Raw genomic sequence first — 12,445 nt, forward strand, 5'->3', positions numbered from 1 at the left:
GGTTCCACGTGGAGAGGTTTAATGAGAGAAGAGTAGAAGAAGAGAGGAAAGGAGGCTAGCTATGGGCACATGGAGGGAAGGGGGAGACAGGAGAGAAGGGACAGGGTGAGGCACAAGAGCAGAGAAGAGTAAGGGGTAAGAGAAAGCAAGAGAGGGGCGGGGGGCAAGCAGCCCCTTTATAGACAGGCATACCTGGCTGCTGCCAGGCAACCGTGGGTGGAGCATAACTGCCTGTTGTCAGGTAGCTGTGAAGGTGGAGCTTAGACAGAATACCAACATCCCCCCCCCCCGTTTGGGTTTAATTAAAAAAGAAAGAGGTGATGGTGGAGCAGGAATAGGGGCGTCCCAGAAGGATTTACTGGTAACAGCAGTACTCTGCCAGGCCAGTTGTCTGAGTCATCACTTAGACTCCTGTGGAGGCCATAAACGACCGGTCCCAGACCTGTTAGAAAGCGTTCCTACGCAGGTCTGGGATTTTGTGATCTGCTGTGAGAGCCCTGAGTGGGAGGGGATCAAGAAACCACTTTCGAGGGAATCTCTGCCCAATGATCGAAGTCCTATCTTTTATGTTAGCTAGGGGGCTTCCCTTTTTCCCATAAAGGCTGGCCTCGAACTCGTGATATTCCTGCTTCTGCCTCCTTCAGCAAATCCTACCGGTGTGCACCACCACAACTAGCCTGTTCTGTTGCCTGCCTGCCTGTGGATCCCTGCTCCTAAATGGAGAGGATATATCAAGTCCTTCAAGAATTGATGTGTTTGGGGTGGAGGATGGCACCCAGAGGAGGGCTTCCTCTTCCCAAAAGAAAATGGGAAGATGGAATAGGGGGAGGACTTATGTGAGAGGGGTACTGGGAGAAGAGGAAGGGCCCATATGCGGTTGTAAGGTGAATAAACTCATAAATGTAATAACAATAAAAACGCTGAGAGCAACAACACACCTGTAATCCCAGCAAGGGGGTGGGGGATGGGTTACAGAGACAAGAGGATTCCTGGGGATAACTGCTCTGCCATTGTAGCGAAATACTCAAGTTCTGGGCCACTGAGAGGCACAGTTCTGTAAAACAAGATGTAGACATTTGATAAAGACAGGCAACATCAACTCCTGGCCTCCACACGCACATGCACACTCATGTATGCACATGGGTAATTATGAGGGAAAACAAGAGGACCGCTCATTTCTAAACCTCCAAAAGGAATCCTGGGAATGTTCACCAATTTCCCTTTCCAGTTATACTTTCACTCAGGTTCTAGGGGGGTTCTGAACAATGAAAGCCTCCTGCGTAGAACGCAGATAGAATCAGGGGGAGTTCTGTTGTTCCAAGCCTTTAAGCCCCGTGAATCTACTTTGCATACTGCTTTTCCATAGGACGTATCTGTGAGCTGTGAGTGAATCCCTCCCTGGTCATTCTGGGGGATGTTGCTATGTATGTTCGGGGAAAACCTCATGTCCTCCAGGTTAGTGACTACAGAAGTAATTGAGTCAATTATTAATTATATGGAACCTTGTACATAATTATTTCTCCATTTTGCTTTGTAAGTATTACTACCACTACTGCTACTGCTACTTCTACTGCTAGCAGTAGTAGTAGTTGTTGTTGTTGTAGTAGTTCATCCTGAAGAGCTCAAATGATTTAAGAAAAACAATAGTCTTGGCTAAAATCAATTGAGCCTTCCGAGTAAACCTTCTGAGCCACTCTTCATTTCCGCAGCAGCTCCTGAAGGGACAGCACAGCCCGAGGTTGCTGGGGTCTTCACAAACCAACACGAGCAGCAGCAGGCAAGGCAAATGAGGCAGAGATGACTTTTAATGGCATGTATTTACTAGGGTTTTTAGTGGCCTTAACCCATTAGTTCCCCAAATTAGTTTAAAGATTTTATGCCATTCCTTGAAATAAAAATGTACTTAGAACTAAACGGTCGAGTAAGCTTTCCCATGCTGGCAATGCTTGGCTGGCTTCCGAATAACTTGGGTGTTTGTGCTTTTGTAGAATGAAAAGATTAAAGCCTCTTCTTTTTCCTTCAAATACTGACTCTCTTGGGTAATTTCCCTTTCACTTTTGCTGAGGTATAATCCACCTCAAATATCCACTGCAGTCATCGTGTTAAAGGTCGACAGCAGTTTGCCACCAAGGAAATGGATAGTATAATGGAAACATAGTAGCACAACAAAATTGAGGAGTCTTAGAAATACATTTTTACTGACCGTATTTATCATGTTGTACTGTTGGCTACAGACCTGCTAAATTACAAGTTCATAAATCTCATATTTGTCCATTGAGATTTGAAGCACTGCTTTACCTAAGTCCTTCTGTTTCGCTTACAGTTTAGCTGCTCTTTGAGTGCTGACTCATTAGTCTTTCCAGGTGTTTCCTGATCAGTTTAATGGCAGAGTTGTAAGTAGCCTATGTGTGTGTTGGAAACCAAAGTCAGGACCTCTGAATGAACAATATGTGCCCTTAAGCCCTGCCCTATCTTTCTAGCCACATGATTCTTTTACTTAAAGGTGAAAGAATTTGGAGTATTCCAGGCTACATAAGAAGTATTCTGATATTTCAAATATCATGTATGGACTTGGCCACACAAGATTTGTTCTCAAGGATTTTGCCTAAGTATCTGTCTCCCATTAAGAAACCAATCTTTATGGTTATGAATGTAGCTCAGTCAGTGTGCTTGTCTAGTGCAGAGGTTTGAGTTCAAATACAGTGCAAAAACAGGCATGATTGCATAAAACTCGAAAAAAATTAGCACTCTGAGGTAGAAGCAGGAAAATGAGTTGTTTAAGGTCGTACTCACTACATAGTGATTTTGAGTTCAGCCTGATCTATCAAAATAATGAAAAATAACAAAATAAAACAAAAGAGCTTTTTTCATTCTGTTACTAGAATTTCTCTACATCATCTGTTTGTCCTTTTTCAACAAAGCACCAATACTAGAGACTATTATACTGTTAAGATGTGGTAAGTGATTAGAGTTTTAGAAGTAATTTTCTTCTCATTGTTTCTTCATTGTCTGTTTATATGGTATTAGTACATTAATGAGATGTGATTAGAGCTTTGCAGCAAGGTAATATCAGTTTACTTCTGGACATATTGCATTTGGGGTATCTGTGGAAAGTCTAAGAAGAAATAGCCAATGAAAATATGGGGTCTCCAGAGCTTTAATTGGGGTCGACAGGACATGGAGCTCAAAACAAACCATTATTAGCTTATTAACCATTATCGAGTAACTGAATTATGGAAGTGAATGCTACTAATTATGATGACATATAAGATGAAAAATACAGTATGTATGAGAATGAAGTCCTGAAAATAATAAAGGTAAGAAAGAAGGGACATTATAGGCGAGGTGGAGAATGAGATGTTTGAGAGATGCACAGTCACCCAGGGACAGATTCTCAAGTGCTGTTCATAAGCCACATGTGGCCTAGGATTGCTGTGAATATGGATCAATGCAAAATTATGAACGTATTGAGACTATTAGAAGGATGTTTTGCATTTTTTGAGAGACTCAATAGAATGAAATGGCTGTGTGGTGTCACGATGTCATTTTCAAGGAAAAAAAGTAGTTAATGAAATGAATGAAGGTTAAACTATCATGTATGTTCTATTTGAATATGTCCAGAAGCCTCCATGTGACAGGGCTAAACCATTTTAGTAATGGTAATTATAGCTCGTCATTTGCTGTTTTCTGTTAGATATTAAGTGAAGGCAATTTACATGATTAATCTGAGAAATTTGGAGTGGGCATAGGCTTAATGTCTAGTGGGATACTTAATTCCTATTGATACCATGATGATCCATTAGAAAATATACATATTCAAAATCTTGGTGAAAGCATAGCATGAAGTCCTATGATGGTTCTCCTATGAATATGCAATAAGCCAAAGAAAATTGGTGACATTACTTTCATTTATACAAAAATGGAGGTATACTATACACTGCTAAAATACCTACTTCTTTTTGTGCCTAGAAAATATGTCTTAGAATAATTAACCTTCTTAAAAGTGAAGAAATATACATTTCAGAACTTCTTTAGATTCTTTACAATATGATTGCAGAACTAAGATTTTTGCCAAGAATTATTTTCAATATTAAAATTTTTCTTTTATTCACAATATTTTTCTCATAGATTCCCTTCTTCCGTCCAACCTCTCTGTGAACCTCCCAGTCCCCTTCCCATCTGATCTGAATCTACACATTTTCTATCTATCTTTAGAAAACAATTACCAAAGCTTTTAAAGCACATCGTTGGCTTTTATTTCTTAAGGCTTTCTCTGGGATGTTAAAGAGCTTATTGTCTTAGTTAATCAGATAAAACCCACCTCATTGGACATTATAAAGGCATCAAAGACATAATATAAAGGTACTGTAGGGTGTAGAGTTTGCAATTTTACCATGTAGTGACTATTTCTGACTTCTCAGAGTACAGACCATATAAAATCCTCCCCTGAATAAAAGCATTGCACCAAAGACGATGGGAAATGTTGTCAAAATCTTTGAATGTTTTTAAACAACTCTGAAAATTAACCAAATACAGAAAACAAATAGTCCTGAAGTTGGCTGCTGCAGTCACGTGAGTTTCGCAGCACTTTACATTGCTCATTTCCATTTTTTCCTTCCCTAACTCTGAGATTTGCGAAAACTAATCACAAACTATCAGGGTGAAAAACAGCAAGGTGCTGGCAGTGGTGGGAGGAAAGCAAATTTATAACTCACTTATGTTGAATTCCCAGAGAACTGGCATCCCTTGACCTACACATCTTCTTCATCCTGCAATTCTGTGTATGGAACTTGTACTTTTTTCAGTGAAATCTTAACCACTTTTCTCCCTATCCGATCCTGGTTTCTTTAAAACACGTGTTTTATAGTTATAATATCCATTTTCATCCCACGGTACCTATTTCTTCTCAGTGTTGAATTGTAATTTCCTCCGAGATTTAAACATTCCATCTTCCAGGAAAGTTCCTTCAGCCAGAAGGTAAACAACTCAAAATAGGTTCAGGAAATCACTGAAACTGACTAGATTCACTAGGCCTGCCCTCTTCTAGAGTAAACAATAAAGACCATTCAGACTTTCAGACAAGGCAAGCTTCCTGGAGGAAACAGAAACCAGTTGAGCTTCCTGGAAGAGGTTTATCTCAGCTGAGTCACATGGAAATGACTCTCTCCAACCTGTTGAGCTGCGGGCAGGCTGTGCAGTGAGCTCCAGGTCCCCAGCTTTGTGACATGTCCCCCATGCTGGGGTGGGCTTTGGTGATGTAGCTGTCTTTGAGTCAGTTCTGCTCCTGTAAGTAACCCATAAAAACATCAAGGGTCCACCAAGTGGGCCTTCGGTAGTACCTGTGCTGTCATGGGCTCCCTTGTAAACACACACCTCCAAGTTTATTGTTATTGATTCACTTTTCTTCAGAATAGGAGTAATATTTTCTTGGTAGAATAACTCACATAGATTTCTAGTCTCATGCTTTTGAAAGTCTGCTTTTTAACTTTCTTTAAAAGTTTTTTGTCTTTTAAAAAATAATTAATTAATTTACATGCCAAACACTGTCCCCCTTCCCAATCCCCCCTCACAGTCCCCCTCCCCTTCTCCTCTCAGAGGGTGAGCTTCCCCTGCTCATCCTCCAATTCTGGTGTATCAATTATTTGGAGGATTACTCACTTCCTCTCCCACTGAGGCCAGACAAGGCAACCTCCCCTTTAAGAAAACTTTTATCAAGGAAATCTAGAGTAACTTTAATTCTAGATATAGTTTCACTGTTAATATTCAGCTTCTGTGTTTTTTCTCTTAAATGCCCCAGTGGTCAACAAAAAGCATTGGCTTTACTGCACTTTAGCAGCCCTACTATGTGCTACAGAACAACTTACATGTTTTTATTATACTTAATTTAATCCTAAAAAATTACAGTGCATTTTGTAAATCATTTTTTTAAACTAAGAATAAAGAGAAGCTGTGGTGAAAGTTTCTGAAACTTTTTATTTTTATATAGCTAGCCTCTGGCCTCTGGCCTTATCCATTCGTTTTGCCTGGGTTTTGCTGGGTTTCACTGTTGATCACTGCCCTACTCCTTGACTCAATTGAGGGAAGCTGTAGAGCTCAACTCATTCATTTTCCTTCCTTCACACGCCACAGTCATCAGCTGCCATTTGCTCAATATCTAAAAGAGTATTTTTCATGAATTTTTCCCAGTTGCTGATTTTTATAATGGAACATTAATTGTGCTTCCTAAAGTCCATCATATCCAGAAGCTAAACTCTTGATATTTATTTCAGACATTATTTGATGGTTCAGGAATGTCCTCTACTTTTGCAATAATTTAGCCTACTGCTATAGATCGACTTTTCTATTGTTTGGGTTTGGGGTGGAAGCTGAGAAAATTCTCTTCAGATATAGAAGCATAAAAACTGGAGGGGCTATCTCCAGAAGCTGCTGCCTGTATATGGGAATTGTTCTTCTAGCTGGACTGTCTTGTGAGGCCTCAGTGGCAGAGGATGGGCCTAGCTTCACAGACCTGATGTGTCATTATGGGGAGTATGGGGGTCCCGATGTAGTCAGAGGAGAACAGGGGTGGATGAAAGGATTGTGGGTAGGGGTAACAGGGATGTCGCAGGATGTAAAGTGAATAAGCAAAAAGAAAAGCAAAAACAACAAAGAGGGAAGGAGAGAGGAAGGGAGAGACAAAGTCAGACGCACAGTGAGAGACAGACAGACAGACCAGACACACACACACCACACACACACACACACACACACACACACACACACACAGAGAGAGAGACAGAGAGAGAGAGAGAGAGAGAGAGAGAGAGAGAGAGAGAGAGAGAGAAACCTTTTTTTCTGAGCAATCAGGGAGGCAGCCAGTTCAGGATTCGAACCTAGTCACTAAAGGGAGACTGTGTAGAGGGAGGATGAGAATACAAAGTGAGAGGAGAGCTGGCATGAGCTGCAGCATTATTTAACTGTATTTTGACATTAGGGGTTAAGCATGGGAGTATCAGTTGGAGATTGGGCCTTATCTACGACACCTGGCTTCAAGGTCCTTAACTCATTCTCCTAGACATTAGGTCTGGAACTCAAGGCCTTTAATTCATCCTCCTAGCTCAGAGTGATTGGGGTGGGGGAGGGGCAAAGGAGCAGGTCAGCTGCATGTAGTTAATTAGGGCATAACAGGCAATTGGTTTTATATATTTACAGCTTATGCACCTTGGTTTAGATAACAGCAATTTCCATATTCTTTACCAGTTAACAGACAATTAGGAAAATATATGGAGAAGTGCCAACCAGATGGAGGAGTTGTTCTTGAGATGGCAGAAGTCAGACTACTGTCTCCTTACAAGTTGTCTGTGAGATGTCTGGACTCTGTTTGTATCAGAAGCTATTCAGCTATTGGGAAGACCCTAGCTCCCCTCAATTCAACTGAACTTGAATTTATTTTTTCCCTATGATTAAATGGAGTCTGAAAACAAACTGGTAGTATGTAGAAGTTACTTTTGATTGTTTCCCACAGTCAGATAACTACCCAAAACATTGAAAGTTTAAGGGTCTTCCCACTTCATCAGGAGCTCCAGGATGCTTCCCAGGAGGGATCCAGGAAGTCTTGTCATCACAGGAAGTGACTGCTCCACATGTTTCTTTCCAAAGGCTTTCTTCCCAATGTAAGTTGATGTGGAGGAGGAACATGGTGATATTCATTCTCCTGGTGATGTATAGACCCACATCGATGTGTGAATTTGTGTCTTAGTTTTCAATGAGCAAAAAAAAAGGAAGAGAGAAGAAAACAATAAATGTAGAAGAAAAATGTGGTTTTGATCCAAATAAGTGCTTTTACCAGTTAAAACATTAAAAAATAACGAGTTTGTTGTTTTTAATCTGAATGTACTAGTCATTTGCATATCCTTAAACTTTGGTCCCTTTCTCCTCTATGAAGTGGCATGCCATCTACTCCGGATCGTTATCTATGTGCTATATACAGCCAGTGTACGGAAATCCGATACAGTGTATGTGGCTTTTTATCAGGTTCTCGGTTTCCTATTGTCTTCTATAGATCTCTTTAACTAGTTTATGGGAACTAGTAGGAAGACAGTGAAAATCTCATCACAATTATTCTGTTATGGTGGCATGTCTGGGATTTTATGTGAGCTTTATTTTTATTAAGTTGATATTTTTCTTCTAATGAGCATTAGCACACAGCATAGGCGAGGAAAAGATGACCCATTTTTCTTTTTGAGTTTGGCTTACTTCATTCAATATGATCGTCTGCACTTTTGTTAATTTTTCCTGCCAGTAATAAATATTTATTGTTTTTATGGCTGAATGAAACTCATTGTGTGTATCTGTCATATTTACTTTTGCATTCATCCCCTGACCAACACCTAGGCTTCTTCTATACCTTTGCAATAGTAAATATAAAAATTGTATTTATTTTTATAATTAAATATGACCAAGATAAAGTTTATGACTAGCATTCTCAAATTTAAATTAGGATTAATCTTTAAAAGCAACATTTTTTATTCTGAATAACTAGTTAAAAAACACATTGATTTATTCTAATTGAAATTTGTCATTAAACAAATGGTTAGAACTTCATTGCTAGTCAGCTTGTCTTCATAGAAACACACACACAAGAAGAATCCTCTAGGATGGTCAAGGGGCTTCTCAATTAACTCATTTTAAAATGTTTCTTGAAAATAACCAAAACCAAAACCCAGGAATCTAGCCAGAGAGAACCTTTTATGAAAAACAAGAGGACAAGAAACAAAGGATAAAGTTGAGTTAGGTAAAATTACATCTTTAATATGTTTAGTGATCTTTGAATGTTACTTTTTGATGAAGGATGTGCTCACTAAGCAAGGAAAACAAATGAAACCAATTGGAATTAAAGTTTTGCCTTGAATGCTTGAAAGCCCAGGTTGAAATTTGCTATTCCCTTACAGTAGTTAATGTTCCATTTTCTAGTACAATTAACTAAGAGTTTAATCTATATAATTTCAGATATCTGGGCTCACATTACTTTAAGCAACAAACATATTTACAATAATACACGCACACATCTATATTTTAATTAAATTGGTAAATAACAATAGCTAAAAGTACAGCTAGTAAGTCAGAAGGTAAAGACAATAGAGCATGGTTTTTGGGAAGGTCTTGATGATTACATGTTATCATCTCTTCAGTTGTCTATACTCTTCCTAATTCTACCCTTACCAAATATCCAACAGCTCATTAAAATTCTGGAGCTCATTAACTCTACTGAAGATACACTACACAAATTCCCCACTGTACTTTATACTGTAAAAATCCAATAGATGCATTGAGACTGTATTTTACTTGATTTGTGTTCAGTGCACAAATCTATTGATCATCCTTTTGAAACTGCTTCCTTCGTTCTGAACCATCATTTTCTCTTGTTACACTGCTTTAAAGTCTGAAAATACTCCTTTCCTTTCTATATTTTCGTGTCCTGATTGGCTAATTAAGTCAGTGCTGGCTGCTCTACCACTATGTCAATGCTTGCTCTTTCCTCTTTGGCTCTCCTTTGGTCCACGTGCGCCCCTGACTAAATGCATTTGTCCAGTGTCAGGAAGCAGGAACTGATGCAGAGGCCATGGAGGGATGCTACTTACTGGCTTGCTTGAGTTCCAGTCCTGACTTCCTTTGGTGATGAACAACAGTGTGGAAATGTAAGCTAAATAAACCCTTTCCTCCCCAACTTGCTTCTTGGTCATGATGCTTGTGCAGGAATAGGAACCCTGACTAAGACAAATTGGTACCAACATAGTGGGGTATTCCTGTGAAAACCTGACCATGTTTTTGGGAGGACTGTGGAAGGACTTTGGAACTTTGAGCCAGAAGAGCCATTTGGTGTTAAGAGCTCTGTAGAATGATCTGTAGGAGCTTGGAAGATAATGTTGAGAACAGTGCAAAAGATGGAGGCCTGGCTTGTGAAATTTCAGAGGGAAGATTAAAGACCCTTATCAGGGCCATTGCTATTTTGATTGTGAAGATTCTGTGGTTTTGGTTAGCTGGGGCTGAAGAATCAGTTGTTATTAACAAGATACCACAACTATTGAAGTGAAACCTTTGCATTACTGTGACTATTGATGCTGTTCAGCTGAGCTAAGAAATTAGTGGTGATTAAGAAGAGAGCAGCATCATTGGGTAAAATCTTCTGGGAAGTGTGTCTGAGAGCATAAACAGGTTGTGTTCCAGAAATAGCCAAGGCTACACCTCGTGCTGTGTCTGGGCTGAAGAAATAAAGTTTCATAGATGTGAGAAACAAAGTTGTAAAAACAAGGTTTTGAGAAATACATCTGGTGGTCAGAATGTCTATAACAAACTTGTGACCTTTCTGAGAGATACATCTGACTCACGATGCCCAGTGATATGAAATAAGTTTTGGTGATCAAGATTCTGACTAAGCTAATTAGAACAAAACTATAACAACTTTTCTTGGAAAGACCCCCCTACCCCTCCCTGTGGTAAATCCTGAGAACAACCACAAGATATCATCCTGACCCTGCCTGACCACCCAGTTCGCCCCCCTCCCAAGGGATGTGCCAACTTAGCCCTTTCCCAGTGATTCTCCAAGGCCAGGTGTAGGAAAGTGACTAATTGAGCCAAGAACAGCCCCTTTGAGCAGGCCAGCCAATACCTGACGAGATCCTTTGTCCTGTGTACCACCAATGAGAATAGGCCAGCTAACCCTGTTGCTGAAGTCTGCCCTCTGTAAGGAATAAAAGTTGTGTGCTTTGTGAGTTCGGGGTTGCCTCTCCCTGTGTGGATGAGCAACCCCACGTAAGTGGATTAAAAACCTCATACCCTCATGCTATTGCAGTGGTCACTTTGTCAATCTGTGCTCTGTAGGTTGCACTCCTGAGGTAAGGCCACTATGGGGTCTTACAACAGACTTGGTAATTGTAAGAGTAACCCAGGTGGTACTGGTTTTGAAGGCATGAAGTGGTCATGAAGAACAGCAGAGGCACTGTGAGAATGCTATTGGTGAAAGTGCAGCCTCAGTTGCAATTGATGGCCCAGGACTAAAGGGATCATGCAAAGGAGTTCAGGCTTCGCACCATGAAGAGAGCCTATGAGAGGCTATTGGTAAAGAAAACAACGATGTTTTGGAGATCCCAGTACCATGAGATGAACACCAAGAGCAGCAGCAGCAGTGGAGAACAGGAAGCTGGAGCCTAGAAGACAAGGTGCGTGTTACAAAGGGCAGAGCTGGAGAAGTGACTCAAGCCCTTGGAGGAGCCTAGAAGATCATGAGTGGATCACAGACATTGGACAGTTAAAGCTTGATTCTCACTTTTGATTATGACTATGCCCTGATATTTTTCCCTCTTGAAATAAGAAATTATTTTAGTGGAGTCCATAGTTAAGAGACTTCTAATTTTAAAAGATACTGGATATTTTTAAAGTATTGAATTTTTATTATGTAAAGACTGTGGGACTCTTAAAGTTATTTAAGATCTTGGGGATGAATAAGAATGTAAGGATTGAGGCTTAATAGTGATGTGTTTGTGTGTCAAATTGACAAGGAGTCAATTGTACTGGCTGGTTTTGTGTGTCAACTTGACACAAGCTGGAGTTATCACAGATAAAGGAGCCTCCCTTGAGGAAATGCCTCCATGAGATCCAGCTGTAAGGCATTTTCTCAACTAGGTTTCAAGGGGGGAGTACCCAGCCCATTGTGGGTGATGCCATATCTGGACTGGTAGTTTTGGGTTCTATAAGAAAGCAAGCTGAGCAAGCCAGGGGAAGCAAGCCAGTAAGTAACATCTCTCCATGGCCTCTGCCTGCTTCCTGACCTGCTTGAGTTCCAGTGCTGACTTCTTTGGTGATGAACAGCAACACGGAAGAGTAACTGAATAAACTCTCTGCTCCCCACCTTTCTTCTTGGTCGTGATGTTCATGCAGGAATAGAAGCCCTGACTAAGACATCCCCAAACAACAAATATTTTTGGCTGGAATAGAATTTATTTATCTATAAAGTAAAAATTTGAAGTAGAGAAGATACATAATTTGGATCACTCTGAAAAGGCTGGGAAAACTGTTCTGCTACTTTGGAATCTGCAAAAGAGTAGAATCTTTGGAGCCTTGAAGTCAATTGATAAGTGATTTGAGAAGAGATTTTTTTTGACCCAATTGATAAGATATAATTGCCCACCTAAACATACAAAGCCCAGTACCATCCATTCCTTAAGAACATTAATAACAACCTGCAAATACACAGAGCAGAATTTTAATGTCACCTGCCATGGCTTCTCTTCCTCTTCCTCCTGTCTCTTCTCCTCTCCATTTCAGTTTCCTCCTCTTCCTTCAAACTCTTCTCCCACCCATCCTTCCTTCTCATCCAATGACAGGCCTCCTTCTATCCTGTTCCTCCCCTCACCTGTATTTTACAATTTAAATGGGGAGAAAGTTCTGGTGAATTCACCTGAGTCCT

This window comes from Rattus rattus, chromosome X (assembly GCF_011064425.1).
Source record: "Rattus rattus isolate New Zealand chromosome X, Rrattus_CSIRO_v1, whole genome shotgun sequence".
NCBI classification, from domain to species: Eukaryota; Metazoa; Chordata; class Mammalia; order Rodentia; family Muridae; genus Rattus; species Rattus rattus.